This window comes from Taeniopygia guttata, chromosome 29, assembly GCF_048771995.1.
Source record: "Taeniopygia guttata chromosome 29, bTaeGut7.mat, whole genome shotgun sequence".
NCBI lineage: Eukaryota > Metazoa > Chordata > Aves > Passeriformes > Estrildidae > Taeniopygia > Taeniopygia guttata.
Window position 1 is genome coordinate 770,617 of NC_133054.1, and position 14,569 is coordinate 785,185.

General features: G+C 50.3%; 1 long non-coding RNA gene across 1 annotated transcript; it reads right to left on the minus strand.

Annotated features, from left to right (window-relative positions):
* Positions 1 to 9,252: 9,252 nt before the first annotated feature.
* On the minus strand, positions 9,253 to 13,025 carry LOC116807547 (uncharacterized). Its single transcript, XR_005978785.2, has 4 exons — positions 12,217 to 13,025; positions 11,775 to 11,933; positions 11,477 to 11,588; positions 9,253 to 11,049 (listed from the first exon to the last, which is right to left on the minus strand). It is a non-coding gene; the product is annotated as an uncharacterized lncRNA (long non-coding RNA).
* Between the last annotated feature and the right edge of the window lie 1,544 nt (positions 13,026 to 14,569).

The following is a 14,569-nucleotide window of genomic DNA, read 5'->3' on the forward strand; positions in this document are numbered from 1 at the left end:
CAGGCAGCACCACTGAGTGCCTGTAAGGGGAATGTGCACCTCGAGTCTGCCTGGAACCAGGCTCCTTGGGGAAACAGCATTGAGAACACATTAATAACAAATGACATCACCTAAGCACCTTGTGCTTTGTGGGAAATGATGGAATCCGTGGGGAAGATGACATCAATATCTTCCTTTCGATTGCCTTGAAAAGAACCCAACACTGTGTTGCGGCAACACTCACTTATTAACGACCAAGAGAAAAAATTAAATCAAGCAAAGTTTCCCAAGCTGACCTTATGAAATCCTCTATGCAACTTTCTCAAGGTTGCATAGGTTTTCCCAATTAAATTTAGAGGATAATGACAGTGCCTAGATACTCCAAAAGCAAAATCTTAGCTACCAAGGCAGTGAATTTAGGTGCATGGAGTAGTCCAAGTCCATCCCATCAACCAGTATGCAAACAAGGAAGGTCTAGCAGGTTTTCTCAGGGGAAAACAAACCAGTGGCTAAATGTAGTGGCAAGAGACTGCAAGGTTGACCTGAGGGCATACCACCTCCAGTCGAGATCTCTGAACACAAGAGATCCCCTGTCCCAAGAATATGCTGCAAAAATGAGTTACCAAGTTGAAAATCTTACCGACACTGAGCAAAATGTGAAAAACAATCATACCTCCAGCTGGGTTATACAAGTTGACATTCTGCGCACTTCCATTGTGCGATACCTCGCTGGCATTTGGCTAAAAGGAAAAAGATATTTTCTGTAAAAACTTCAGCCTGCTCTCCATCACTGCTGATTAACTAGGCCCTTTGTTTTAAACAAGAGCTGTATTTGCAAAGGTTTGCTGTCACATCACTAGAAAGGGCTGCTTTGACACAGTTCTCCCTCTGCAAGCAGCCGGCTACAAAACTGCCCTGAGAGAGCAACCCTCACTTGGCCTCTAACGCAGCCAAGTGTTCAAGTAGCAAGTCATCCTTTCCCAGTTGCTGGAATTTATAGGCACAGGCTGCCCTTGAAATCAAGTACCTGAGTACAACTGAACTGGCCAGTGTCCAGCTAACAATCCAGGTGAGAGTGGTTCACAAAAATATAAGAATTTTGGACACGACCTGATGCTGGGATTTATTTGGTACTAAGGAAGCACATCTTAGAGTCAGCTCCAAGAAGAATTTCATCTGCATAAGGTGAATTTTGACTCTCAACAGGCATGAAAGCCCTTTCTCTTGTCCTCAGCTCTAGATGCAATTCTTTGAAGCTGTGAAATGAAAGCAGTTTATCCTAGGTTAATCAGATATAACAAAATTTGGGTTGCTTGTCTGATCTCATAATTAATACAGAATGCATCACATTCTGTGGGAGGTTAAAAATCACTGAAATGTTCATCAGTCTAAGTACATTTTTTAACAAAAACAACTACTGCCATCCACCTGCTTCATTCTGTAGGCAAAATTGTCTGAGATAAAAATCTAAAAAGCTATGATAAATGGACTGAAAGATGTGAATTAATTACCATGAGAAGGGAGACATCAATACCAAAGAGAAGATAGAATATTACTTAATTGAAGAAATTATGTAATTTAGAACCAATGAAGATTAATTGGTTTTTTGGGGGTTTTTTTGGGTTTTTTTTTGGGGTTTTTTTGTTTGTTTGTTTGTTTGTTTGTTGTTTGTTTGGGGTTTTTTTTTTGCTAAAAATGCTGAAATTTCTTTGTTTGGAAAAGCTTTGAAAACGGTGTGCATGTGGCTGGAGTTCTTCACTATCATCACAGCTGAGCATAAATACTAAATACTAATACTAAAAAATACTGTTAGAGAGTTTCCTTTATCCTGACATGTTCGGTGAGTGCAGTACAAACATGGAACAATGAGAAATCCATGCATTTTGACCAAGAGCCATGCCCAGAGCATGAATTTCCTGAGTGTCCCAGCACTGAGAACATCTGACTTTCACTGGAACCTCCTCAGTGCAATCCTTGAGAAACACATCCATCAGAGAACTTCCCACTTCCACTGGCACCTCTTCCGTGTCATCCCTGTGAGTGGCTTCCCCCCGGGCAGCTGCCTCAAAGGGGCCCTTGGAGCACCAGTGGGGCCCCAGCCCTGCCCAACAGGTCCCGTGGGGTCAGCAGCACCTGACACCAACACCATGGCCAAGCCCCCACCCGCTGGCAGCCCGCAGAGCCCGACACCTGCCCCTCACCTCTTGGTCCTGGGACCTCTGGGTCACCCTGACGGGCACGGCAGGGCTCTTGGGGGCCCTGCGGGACGCAGTGCAGACTGGGGCCCTGTGGAACGCTCTGGATCGTGCCCAGGCCCACAGCTCCGCCATCCTGCTCTGCCTCGGGTGCTCCGGCTCCCACACAGCCACTGGTCCTGCTGAAGAGTCTGCAAAATGCAAAATATTTGTCAGGAAAATGTGTTCTTTAAAGTTTGTCCTTGTTGATGGCTTTCAAGGCCCATCAACAAGAAGGGAGGTTATTCCCATGAAACAAGAAGTAGCCAACGAGTGATGGCCAGGCCTTTGAAAGGCAGGTTACTTCTTGGCTGGATTGCCTTGTTGGGGTGCAGGACTTGACAGGCTTCAGCTACCTCAGACACCGGGGAGGTTAGCAAGGCTTGGGAAGAAGGATGTACCACTGATGGTGGGCACAAAGAATGCAGATTTAGGGACACAAGGACATTTGGCAGAAGCCCCAAGGAAAGGAACAAACTGATAAAGCCAATGCAGAAACTGCGCTGAATCACCTCCTGTGAGGTAAAAGGTCATTCCAGCAGGGGCAGACCATGGCCATGCGCTCCAGAAGCCATTGACATAAAAGAAGGGAGAGACTGAGCATGCAGACTAATGAACATGAGAAGTGAGAGGATCATTACCCAACAGCAGACAGAATACTAATTATGAAGAGAACTAGGGAACTTGCAGTCAATGAACACTAATTCCTTTCTTTGCTAAAACGTAGAAATACTAAGACACTCTACTTCTTGGGGCGCTGGCTTTGTGAATTTGTCCCTGAGCCCCCCATTTCTGCACAGAACTGTAAATAATTACCTCCACTCAGTGTGTGGATCAGTCTCTTGACCAACGTGTGCTAGAACCAGCTAAACTGGAACAACACTCGCTCTCGCTCTGACACCTCCGCTCTCAACGCAGCGGCCGAAGGGTCTGAGCAGTCCTGCTCTGTGCTGGTGACAATGGCCACGTGTCCTTGGAAACGGGGAGTTCCATGTTCCAGGCTGGGCGGGATGTCACTGAGGAGCAGGACGCGACACAGTCGGGGCACAGGGAGTTCACAATGGGCACACGTGGGGAATGCCCTGCCTTATCCCATGACTGACTCAGCTCATTTCCAAGTGCAGAAAGGGGTGCTTTGGCCACCCCAGTTGCTGCAGTAGCTTTGCAAACCAGGGCTAATGAAGTGTTTCTGCACAAAAGTGCTGCATTTGGCTCTCTCTGAGGCAAAGGAGCAGCTTAACACCCCTAACCAGGTCAGCAAGGTGCAGCCCCCCAGCACTGGGCCATCCTGTCATGGGCCAGTCAGTCTGTGAGGCTTCCAGCACATACACAGTCACTCAAATATCATCTCTTTGACAAAACCCCTTGACCTTTCCTCATCCCAGTCTCCTAAAAGGAAGCAAGCCAGCAGCATGCCCAGGCCCCCATGTGCTGTGCAGGAGGAGCTGACATGGAAAGGCCCACGCTGGCCCTGAGCACAATTACAGGCTGATAATTTTGCTGACTGCAGCTGGCCATTGAAGTTACTGACACATGTAGATAAACATTTTATACTCAGTTTATGATGGTTTTATTGTCGTTTTCCCCCTACCCAAGATTATTCCTGATTTAAGACAGCTGGCACCAAAAATAAGTGTTGTCCAGTCATTACAGGGAGAGAGAATAAGAGCATGTAGTTGAGAATGTGTTGAATATTACCATCCAGAGCACATTTTCAATGACATCCTCTATTTGTTTTCAAGACTATGTCTATATCTACCCAGGTCTGATCTCCTGGCTGCCCCACTCACAAGGACAGTGCAGTTTGGGGAAAGAAAGGGAGGAAGCAATTTGTCAAACACCAGAGCCCACATCTGTGTCCCTTTTTGGGAATGACTGGATGGTGTTGATGATGGATCCCCAGTTATGAACTATTGCAAAAGCCTGTGTACGAATCATGAAAGGAATCCATGGAGGTGCTACACTGGACTCCAGAATGTCCAGCAGCCTTTCTATATATTTTAAAGGTTATTGATGACAACCCCTGCTCTGGAGTTACCAGATTTGACTGACCCCTTTGCACTGTTCATACATGAGTGCCCTTGCCTTGCACAGTAACTCCATTTTTAGCTCAAAGAATGGGAATGAAGGAAGTAACCCTGCGGTATTTTGAGCCTATTTCTCAAAAAACAACTAACCAATGTACTACAGGGATGGCCAATACACCTCAGAGCAGGAGCCACCATGGTCCTGATTGATGGAATATACTTGAAAATAAATGGTGAAAAAAGTGACAGCTGATGTGCTACACATGGTTATGTCTTGTGTAGAACAAAAAAAATGCCACTGGTTATCCCTGAGCAGAATCTGAAAGTAACAGGTGGTACTCCTGGAGCAAAAGACCTTGAGACCCAGGCCCCTCAAAAACTTTTTTTGTCCTTGCTGCACGTGTGCTTAGAGTGACATGTGGGTCACCTTCCTGCCAGTTCAGAATGTGCAGAACTGTACCTAAGTGCTACTTCTGTTCAAAGTTTTCTGGAGGCAAAAAGGGAGCTGGGACAGGGGCAGAACGGGGAATGTCCATAAGTAATAGGTTGTCCTGAAGTCCCTTTTGCCAGGCAGATGCCATGGGGGGCTCTCACCCAGAGGAAGAGCCAGGACCCGCAGGGCAGATCCGGCCAGGACAGGGGTAATTTTTGCAGCAGCCAGGAGGAGCACAGCCAGGACCTTGGGGTAACTGGCTATCACCTGCCACGTGGCAGGGGGAAATGGAAAGGGTTTGTTCTTCCTCCACCGGTGTGCCGTAAATCGTGGGGTGTTGCTATCGCGCTGGCGCGGTAGTGTGGAGAAAGGGTTTTAGAAAGGCCTTGGGAATGGGAAACTGAGGAAAAGATACATTTATGTATGCCCCATTGTTTCAGGAAAGTTTTGCTTCAGCATTTTGCTGTAAACCCCTTTTTCCCCACCCCTGAGCAGTTCCCATTGGACCTGACCCCTGGGGTGGTTCTGATGAGCCCATGCTGAACACTGTCTCTATTGGTTAGACCTTATCTCTTAATTTTGCTGTATAAAACTGTATCTGGGCAGTAGCCCAGGGTCTTTTGTCCCTGCAACCATTCAGGCAATACAATCTCTCTGGACTGCACACAACTGACCTCTCTTCATCTCTTTATCCCGAATCCTTGCGGCAACCGAGGCGCACAGCCGCTTGGCCCGTGCAAACCCAGCCGCTGCCTGGTGAGCCCAGTGCAGCGGGACAGTGGCAAACCCCGGTCCCCTGAGGGGACAGCGAGCCGGAGGGGTCCCGGGGGGCCGGGGAGGGATTGGGGACAGCCGCAAGTGACCCCCGGAAGCCGCAGTGGGTTGTGCCAAGTTCTGTATGGTGAACAATCACGTGTGATTCGTTCACCTCTTGTACACTCTCCTTTTAGTGTTGTTATTACCGTTTGTGGGATTTTTTCACTGCTGTTTCTAGTAAATTGTTCTTACCTCAACCTATGATCTTTACCTACTTGTGCTCTTCTCTCCTCCTGCCACAGGAAAAGTGGTGGGGAAGTCAGTGAGTGACACCTGGTCTGAGCTGTATCAGTGTGAGCACAAAACTGGGGAATACCATTCCTACACTGCAACAATGTAGAAAAATCAATTTCCTAAGTTACTTTCCTTGTTTAGTCCTACAGGAAAATTAGCCTGCTGAAAAGCAACTGCTGTCATTGAACTGAAAGCCTGCTAGGTAATGCCCGTTTTAAAGTACAGATTTAATAAAGTTACACAGAAAGCAAAAATTAAATATTGATAAATAGTCTTTATAATAACATTTAAAAAAATGTAAAATCGATGATGGGAGAAATTCCTGTGATCTTTTTCTGCTCCCACAGTGACAAAGAATTCTATAAAGCAAATTACAACTGAATATTTTCAGCCTCTAAAAATAAGTTAAGCAAAATAGTAGAAAGAGTTACACTGGAGTTGCATTTCCAAAGCAGATGGTTTACTTTAATGGTTAAGGCTAAAGAATGGGAAATGAGAGAATCTGTGTGTTGAAAAAAAAACACCCATAATGGAACTGTGCAAATGCACTCTGTTCCTCCCTGAAATGGAAAGTCTCATATTCAAAATATCATTGAAAGCTGAGGCCATGATTTCAAGAGATTGAATGGCAATCAGCTGTGTCATAAGTCATTAAAGAGAGCAGTACTGATCTGACTTCACAGGTGTCTGAATGAATGACAGAACAGAAAATCAATACATTCCTAATCATGTTTTCTTGGATAAGTCAGATTTTCCAGAGGATTCAGAAAACAGGTTTGGGCTTGGTTTTTCCTCCCTCTAAAAAATGGCCAAAAGAGTTCATGCTTTCGCTTAGTTCTGAAGGGTCACTTGGCTATGATCAAGGGAAAAGATAGTAGATTCCAAAAAGATGTCCTTGATTTTCAGACTTTTCACAGACAAAATACCATGAAAGAAAAACTTAAAATCAATTGAATTCAGACACCACTTTGCTCTCCATTAAACCACAAACCCACACTCTAACCTAACCCTAAGCCTAAACCCACACCCTAACCTAACCCTAAACCCACACTCTACCCTAACCCTTACCCTTCTCATTAATACCAACACAGAAACACCAACAGCCTTGGTTGGCAGAAAAAGGGAAACTGTGATTTCTCGACAACTCAGACAAGCCCTGGGCATGGCAGGGGCAGGGCAGAGCTGGCAATGGCAGGGCAGGGCCCGGGGGGCAGCGAGATGGGAGTGTGCAGCCTGCAGGGACACAGCAGCAGCTGTGGGACAGCGCAGGACAAGCTGTGCTGGACATGGCCAAGGGCCCTGGCAAGGCTGGCAGTGGCCAGGAGAAGCCAGGCCTTGGTGCCCTGGGGCACAGCAGCGTCTTGCCACCAAGGGCTGTGAGGAGGAGACACCTTGTCCTTAGGCACTGGGGCCTCCTGGCACAGCCCCAGCCAGGCTGGGCACTGTCATCCCTTGTCCTGCCCTCAGCATCCCTCCCTATGCCAGTGCTCCCGGCAGAGCCCTGAGCAGGCGGGGAGGGACAGGATCTGCCTTCCCTGGGGCTGGGGCTCAGGCCTTGGCCTTTCTGCTGCCTCCAGCCAGCCCAGGCTCTGCTCAGCAGCTGAGCTGCCTACACAGAGCCTCTGCCTCCCTGCACTCCTGGCCTCAGGGAGCTGCTGGGAAGAGGCCCTGGGGAGCCTTGGTCAGGAATGGCCCTGGGCCCTCCTTCATGCTCCCAGGGATGGCAGGTTTTTCAAAGGACTTGGGCTTTTGCTTGGGGTCCTGAGAGGTTTGTGCAATCATGGCCTCCAATTATCTGCTGGAATTAGTCCCTGGAGATTCTTTGTCAGGAGGTTTCCTACAATACTGATGGAAAACTATTTGCAAGAGCTTCCAATAAATCCACGTTCCTCTTTGAAGAGTATATTTTATGACTGTTCTATTTAGAGCAGAGGTGGCTGCAGCATTCAGCCACTGATATTGGCCCAGGAACTCTCCTGAGGATGTCTGGCCTAGTGAGAGAAGCTGTGCCTGGAGGTCTGAGGCAGTGTGGACAACCTTGCCCCACATAGCCCAAGCCCATCCTGTCTCTGCTCAGTCACCTGGGACCTGCTGTGCTTGGAGAACTGGCTGCGCTCAGGCAAAGAGGGGTTTTCTTCTTTTATTTTTTGAAGCAATCTAAAACTCTTAAGCTTCCCCATTTAAAACAGACACACTCCTCAAGTGTGTGCCAAGCCCTAGGTATCTCCAAGGAGGTTCCCCTTCCCCAAGGCAGAGCCCTGCAAGGAATGATGTAGACACACAGGAAGATCTGCAATGAACACAAATGCAGAGTTGGCTCAGGGCAGAATGAGAGCCACTCCTGAAGGACAGACCAGCTTTGCACTCCTTGCAGCTCAAAGCTCCCAGTGAGTCGTTGGGAGGTGTGTGAGTGACTCAAGAGGGAGGGAAGGGAAATGCAGAGAGCCCTGGAAGTGCTTCTGTGCAGACAGGCTGTGGGGAAGGGCACCGCACACCTGCCCTGGGCCGGCTGTGAGGGTGGATCATCATCCCAACCTGCACTGGGCATTGCAAGGGACTGCTGCCATGGACACTGCACTGACCCCAGCGCACCAGCCCATTGCTCAGGGCTGGTGTCACCGCCCAGAGCCAGAGGGGAGCCCTTGCTGTGGGTCTGTGCCGTGGCCGCCTGCCCTGTGCCGCGCGGGCCGGTCAGGCGCCGCGGAACCTGCAGCAAACAGCAGGGCCAGGGCCAAGGCCAGGTCAGGCAGACAGAAAGGGGCAGTGCTGGGCACTGTTTGCATGGCAGCCCTCACTGGGACACCACACCTGGGTCACCTGGCCTGGCAGGTGCCATGGAAACCCCTGGCAGGGACTGATGGCACAGACCCTGGCACTGAGACGCTGCTGCTGGGCCGGGTGCTGAGCACAGGGCTGGGCACACAGAGATGCTTTTGTTCTTGCTGAGCTCCCACTGAGCCAAAGCCTGGCCTGCCCCTCCTCTGGCCACGCTGGAGAGGGGCTGGGGCTGCGGGGGAGCTTGGGAGGGGACACAGCCAGGACAGGTGACCCCAACTGACCCCGGGGATACCCCAGACCATAGGGCAGGCATCACACTCAGGGTAAAAAGTGGGGGGAACAAGGAGGAAGGGGGGACATTTGGAGTGATGGGTTTTGTCTTTCCAGGTAACACTTAGGCTGGAGGGGGCCCTGTTTCACCAGTGGGCAGGGTCAGCACCAAAGACACAGACACCAACTGAAGGAATTGTGTCATTTATATCATGCCCAGCTGCAAAGAATTACAAAAGGATAAGCTCAGCAAAGCACATCATCATTAGCAAAGCATTACAAAAGAAGCTCAGCAATGCATCCAGTCATTGCTACCAGAGATTGCCTGGAGTGATTAAGGAAAGATCCATCACCAGTTAGCCTCAGGCTTTACCATCATCCACAGCCACACATCAGCTGGGGGAAGCCAAGGACTGGAGAGTCAATGGGAATTCCTGCAGGTGCCTCCACCTCTGCAAGCAATGAGGCTCCAGCCCCAAAGCTGTGAGAGGACCCAGCTTTTACACTGTTAAACAAACAAGCTGGCATCACTGCCACTTCGAGAACATCTGCTTTCATTCTCCTGACTGCTTTCTCCCAAAGCCTGGCCAGGGCTGAAGGAGGAACCAAGAGAGTTGACTTTGATCCTTCACCCCCAAACAAGGCCAGATGGGGCCTTGTCTGTTTCTAAATACAGAAAGATAAATCCATGTTTTATCAAGGAACACATGCATTGATCGTGTTGTTAATCATGCTTCCTTAATGAGTGGATACAAATACAACATTTGCTTGGAAGGTTCATCTAGTGGTGAGCTTTGCCTCAGGGCCTGTTCAGGCCTTGATCACAACCTGTTCAGGCCTTGGTACTTTGATCGGTCCTGAGACCTACAATCAACTACAACCTTTGTAACAATTCTTTCAGTAACACAGCTTAGATTTAGGTATTAGGCATAACGGCATCTCCTCTTGTTCTACAATTAAGTGCAGTTTAACTTCATTACTCAGAGCTATTCACGTTCCTTTTAAAACATGCCTAAATAGTTGCTATTCTCTGTTGTTTATCAAAAGCCTCTCTTTTCTTGAGACTGTCTCTTTTAAGAAAGGTCTCAATACTCCACTTCCCAGCACAAAGTGTCACAGCAACTCACCAAGTGCACACACTGCAATGATGACAGGCCCTGCCACCAATGCATTTCACAGCAGCCTCTAATTTGGCAGCCACGAAGCCAATCCCACCAAGAAGAATTTTCTTCTGCCACTCTTCTACTGCTCTTTCTGTCAAGGTGATTCCTGACTGTTGGCCTGCAAACCCATCACTGCTAGCAGTGCAACATCCCCGTGCCCTGATAGCCCAGGTTCCTCCTTGGCCAGCAAGCAGATAATCCAAGGCCATGCGGTTCTCTGGAGTCCCCATTTGTGTTTGTTGGAGCTCATAGGATGTGCTAATGGGCATTTTAACAGTATCATTTACTACCTCTTCTAATAATCCATTCAGCTCATTCATGTCAACTCCACGGGGCGGGGCAGCGCACATGGGGCACAGGGTGAACCAGAATCCTTTGCTTTCGGAAACCTAAGGCAATCTTTACGTGGAAAATGTTCTCTGGGCCCTAAGTCTTCCGTGTGGTCGTTGCTGAAGGACCCTAAATGGGGGCCCTGCAGCTGGGAGCGGTGAGACACTGACACTGACCAGCTGCAGCACCCCAAGTTCTACTGACATTGGGAGTGATGATAAAGCACAGAAATCTTCTGACACTGTAGCCTCTATAACTGTAACAGGGTTTGGTTTCTCCTGAGGGGAAATCTGAGTGAATCCTGTCACACTGATCGTTGTATTCCCGTGTCCCACAGCACAGGTTTCTCTAACTGTCCCTTCATTGACTCCGTTACGAGGCAGAGCCCATTGACAGAGTTCTGGCCACCCCACAGGGTGGGCCCTCCAAGGGAACCCCATTCCTCCCAACTTCAGCTGAGAACATACCCAGCAATTAGTGACACTGTGTGCTTTGGCTACCTTGGTCTTTAAATTTTCAAAACATTTTTGATGACTGATCTCTTGGTGAAACTCTGGAGGTGTTTTGGCAAACGTCAGTAGTACTTTAGTGACACCGTTCTTCATTCTTTTTGCTCAATGTCATTCAGGTTAGGAACAATAATTCTGTTGTCCATGGAGCTGGCAACTTTTTAATTCCAGAATAATGCCCCCAAGGTCCTTTAGTGTTCAGCTTTACCATGCTGTCTGTGGGTAACAAGGCTTGGTGGGGCCCTTTCCCCTTTGGCTGGAAGAGGGCCAGGACCTCTACTTAAAGAAAAAAAAAAAGGAAAAAGAAAAAAAATACAATTAGATGAATTGTAAAAGATACAAATAAAATCCAAGTGTTAGTGAAACAACTTCTGTAACTTTGCATTAAGAGATAAATGATATTTTTAAAAAAAGAACTCAGTTATTTACATTGTAAATGTGCTGATGGCATAGATCCATCTTACTGAACTCAACAGCCTTTTTTACAGTTTTTGGGGTTTGTTTCCAACATTGTTATTTTAAATTGTCGTCAAAGCAATAGGAAATTGATTGGGGCCCTTCCAGCTCCAGGCAGGACTGGGAATCTAAACTCTGTCAAGCCTCAAATCCTTTAGAAGATGACCTTCCTTCTCACTCTGTGAATGAGCTGCACATTCCCTCTGAAATTGTCAGGGGTTTCTTACGGATGAAAAATCCCACTTACGGCTTTTTGCTCTGGTTTGGAAGTGGGAAGGGCAATTCTCCATCCATAGCTCCAGACTGCACTGCCTCAGGAACATGGCTCATTTGCAAGGTTTGGCCCACTCGTGGCACTTCTAGAGGAGGAAGAAAGTGCAACTGCACAATTCCAGCCAAAAAGAAATGAAGAATGAATAGTGGAGATCCAGGCGTTCCTGCGGAGATCCAGGGGTTCAGCTGGGACTATGGAGAGTTCGGGTCCTTGCCAATTGGATGTGTGTCCCCAGCTGCAATCTCCTGGCCTGCAGGGGAGTCTCACTCACCTGCCAAAGCAGAAAGCTCAGGCACTGTGCTCCAACGGGCTCGTCTGATGCAAAGCTGTCAGAGCAATGTGAGGGCAGAGCCAGCCCAGCTGTGCCCGGGGCAGAGCCCAGCAGAGCCCTGGCAGAGCCCAGAGCAGCCTCAGCACCCGCAGAGCCCGGCTGCAAGGAGAGAAACCAGAAACTGCCCGTCAGCTGAAGGCTGCTGTCCCCTTGTCCCAGCTGCCCACAGAGCCCAGGCCATGCTGGCCGTGCCCAGAGCTGTGCCCAGAGCTGCCCATCACTGCTGCCTTTGGGAGCAGAGCAGGAGGGCAGGACATTCCCAGCCTGCAGCCAGCCACAGCACATCCAGCCCTCAGCAGCTGCCCAGAGCAGGAGCCTCCTTGTGCTTGTTGCTGTCTCCCAAAAGCTCTGATCCCACCATGCCAAGCAGACGGGGACTCACCTCACGCCATCCTCCGCTGGGAGAAAAGCTGGTCCCAAACGATGTCCTCAGCCTTCTCCAAGGGCACGGCCCATCCACGCTGCAGCTGCTCCCAGGCACTTCCCAATCCCGACTGGACCTTACATAGAACGCTTCCTCTAGAGAAACAAACAACAAACTGTTGAAAAGAGATTAGAGACAAGGGGAAACAAGAAAAAAACTCTTATCTCTGTCAGAGGTCTGAGGAAGGCCCAACCCCTACATGCTAGGGAAAATCCCACCCAAAGGGGAGAGAAGGCCACACTTTCTCTCTTCCCTCCTGCACTGCCCCCCAAAATAACGGTGATCCCAAAGCAAACAAGGGCAGTGGAGCAGCCCAAGCCCTTCCTTGCCTGCAAAGCAAAGCAGCCCCTGCACAGGTTCTGCAGTCCCACCTCTGCTCCCGCCATGGGGGTTTCTCTGTGCCGGGCTGGCTGCCCCAGCCCCAGCCCCAGCCTCAGCCCAGGCCATGCTGGGTGCTTGGGGCTGTTGGCAGGGCCAGGAGCCCACTCCCATTTTGTATCCACCCCAACCCATGCCCCCAGCCCTGCCAAAAAGCAGCTGGGCAGCCGACTGAAGTTGCATCTGCCTCAGCAAAGGGAGAAACTTTTGTTCCCAGCCAGTCTGAGCAATGCCCAAATCTGGGAGCATTTCCCCGGCTGTGGACTCATCTGCGAATTCGCTGTGGAGCCTGGCTTTGAAGATGGTGCCAGAAGTCCATCATCTTCAGCTGCCAGTGGCCAACTTGAGGAAGAGGTTCTCATCCTTGATGTTGCCCTCTCTGTCCCCAGCAGCAGCAGCAGCCCCACCTGGTACAGCTTCTCCAGGAGCTCCTTCTCCTTCCCTGGGGGTCAGACCAGGCTGTCAGGGTTCTGCCCAGGGCCCCAGCTGTCAGGGAAGCAGGACAAGCAAAACCAGCTCTGATGGCAGCCACCAGTGCTGGGCAGAGCAGCTCAGCTCCAGCACAAGGGCTGCGTGTTCCCACCCAACAATCCCAGTGCATTGATAAAGGGCAGGGAAAAATTCTGGGTTTCCTTGCCAGGGCATGTGTGGACCTGTAACTTACCAGGACCCTGGAGCAAAGTGTGCATGTGGCTCTCTCCCTTCTTCTATGGCAGGTGAATATCCTGTATCCAAGGATCACAGAACAGGTCTTCTAATGAAGGTCTGTCCAAGAAGTGCATGGATAAACACCACCTGATAAGATCTTGGCACTCTGGGCAGAGAAACCAGAAACCACCGGTCAGCTAGAGAAGGCTCCTGTCTGCTTTGCCCCACTCTTCCCATGCCCAGGCCATGCTGCTTTTGTGCTCAGAGCTGTGCCTAAACTTTCCCATCAATTCCCTGTTGTGGAGGAGAGCAGGAGAGCAGGACATGTGGCACCTCCTCAGCAGCTGCCAGAGCGAGATGCTCACGAGCTGCTGCTGTCTCCCACCACTGGTATTCCCCCGTGGCCAGAGATGAGGATCCACCTGGAGAGAGCCGCTGTGGCAGCGAGAGCTGATGGTCCCAGCTGATCTTCCGGCCCCTCCTGAAAGGGTGCTGCCCGCAGACCATCTGGTGCAGCAGGATGCCCAGGGACCAGATCGTTGCTGCCTCGCCATGGTACCAGCCCAAGTGGGTCCATTCCGGGGGGCTGTATGAAAGTGTTCCTGTGGAATACAGATGGAGTTCATCAGGGGGATGCTGCTGCTCCCAGAGCCTGGCCCCAGCATCCCTGGGCGTGCAGGGGCCGCCCCAGTGGCACACGGGGCGACTGCTGCACTCTCGCCAGCACCTGGGACATGTGTACAAACTCAGGGCTGGACAAGAAGCCACTGGTGATGGAAGAGGGCAGCAGAAGCCCCGGCAAGGCCTGACCATGACATGCAAAGCAAAAACCCACTCAGGGCTGGGGGAAAAAAACATGTCCTTATCCTCCCTGCCTGCAGTGCCCCAAAAATATTATGAAGCCAAGGCAAACAAGGTGAGTGGTGCAGCCCAAGCCCTTCCTCTCGCCTGCACACCAAACTGGCTGGTGCACTGGTGCTGGCCCCCTCCTTTGCTACCCCCACCCACGGGTGCTTTTGTCAGGCTGGCTGCTGCTGCTCCAACCCCAGCCCCAGGCAGAGTGGTGGGCAAAGGCTGCCAGCGGGGCTGGAAGATGCCTCCCCACCCAGCCCCACTCAAAAGCAACTCAGGGGAAGGCTCAGTACCCTGACTGGCAGCAAAAGGGAGAATCCTCGCTGCCACACCCAGCTTGGCCTGTGAGATGTTGGGCCATGAGATGGCGGGACCGGGAGCACACCCCTGCCCGGGCTCACCTGCAAAGTGAGTGTAGGCTGTGTCTTGCAGG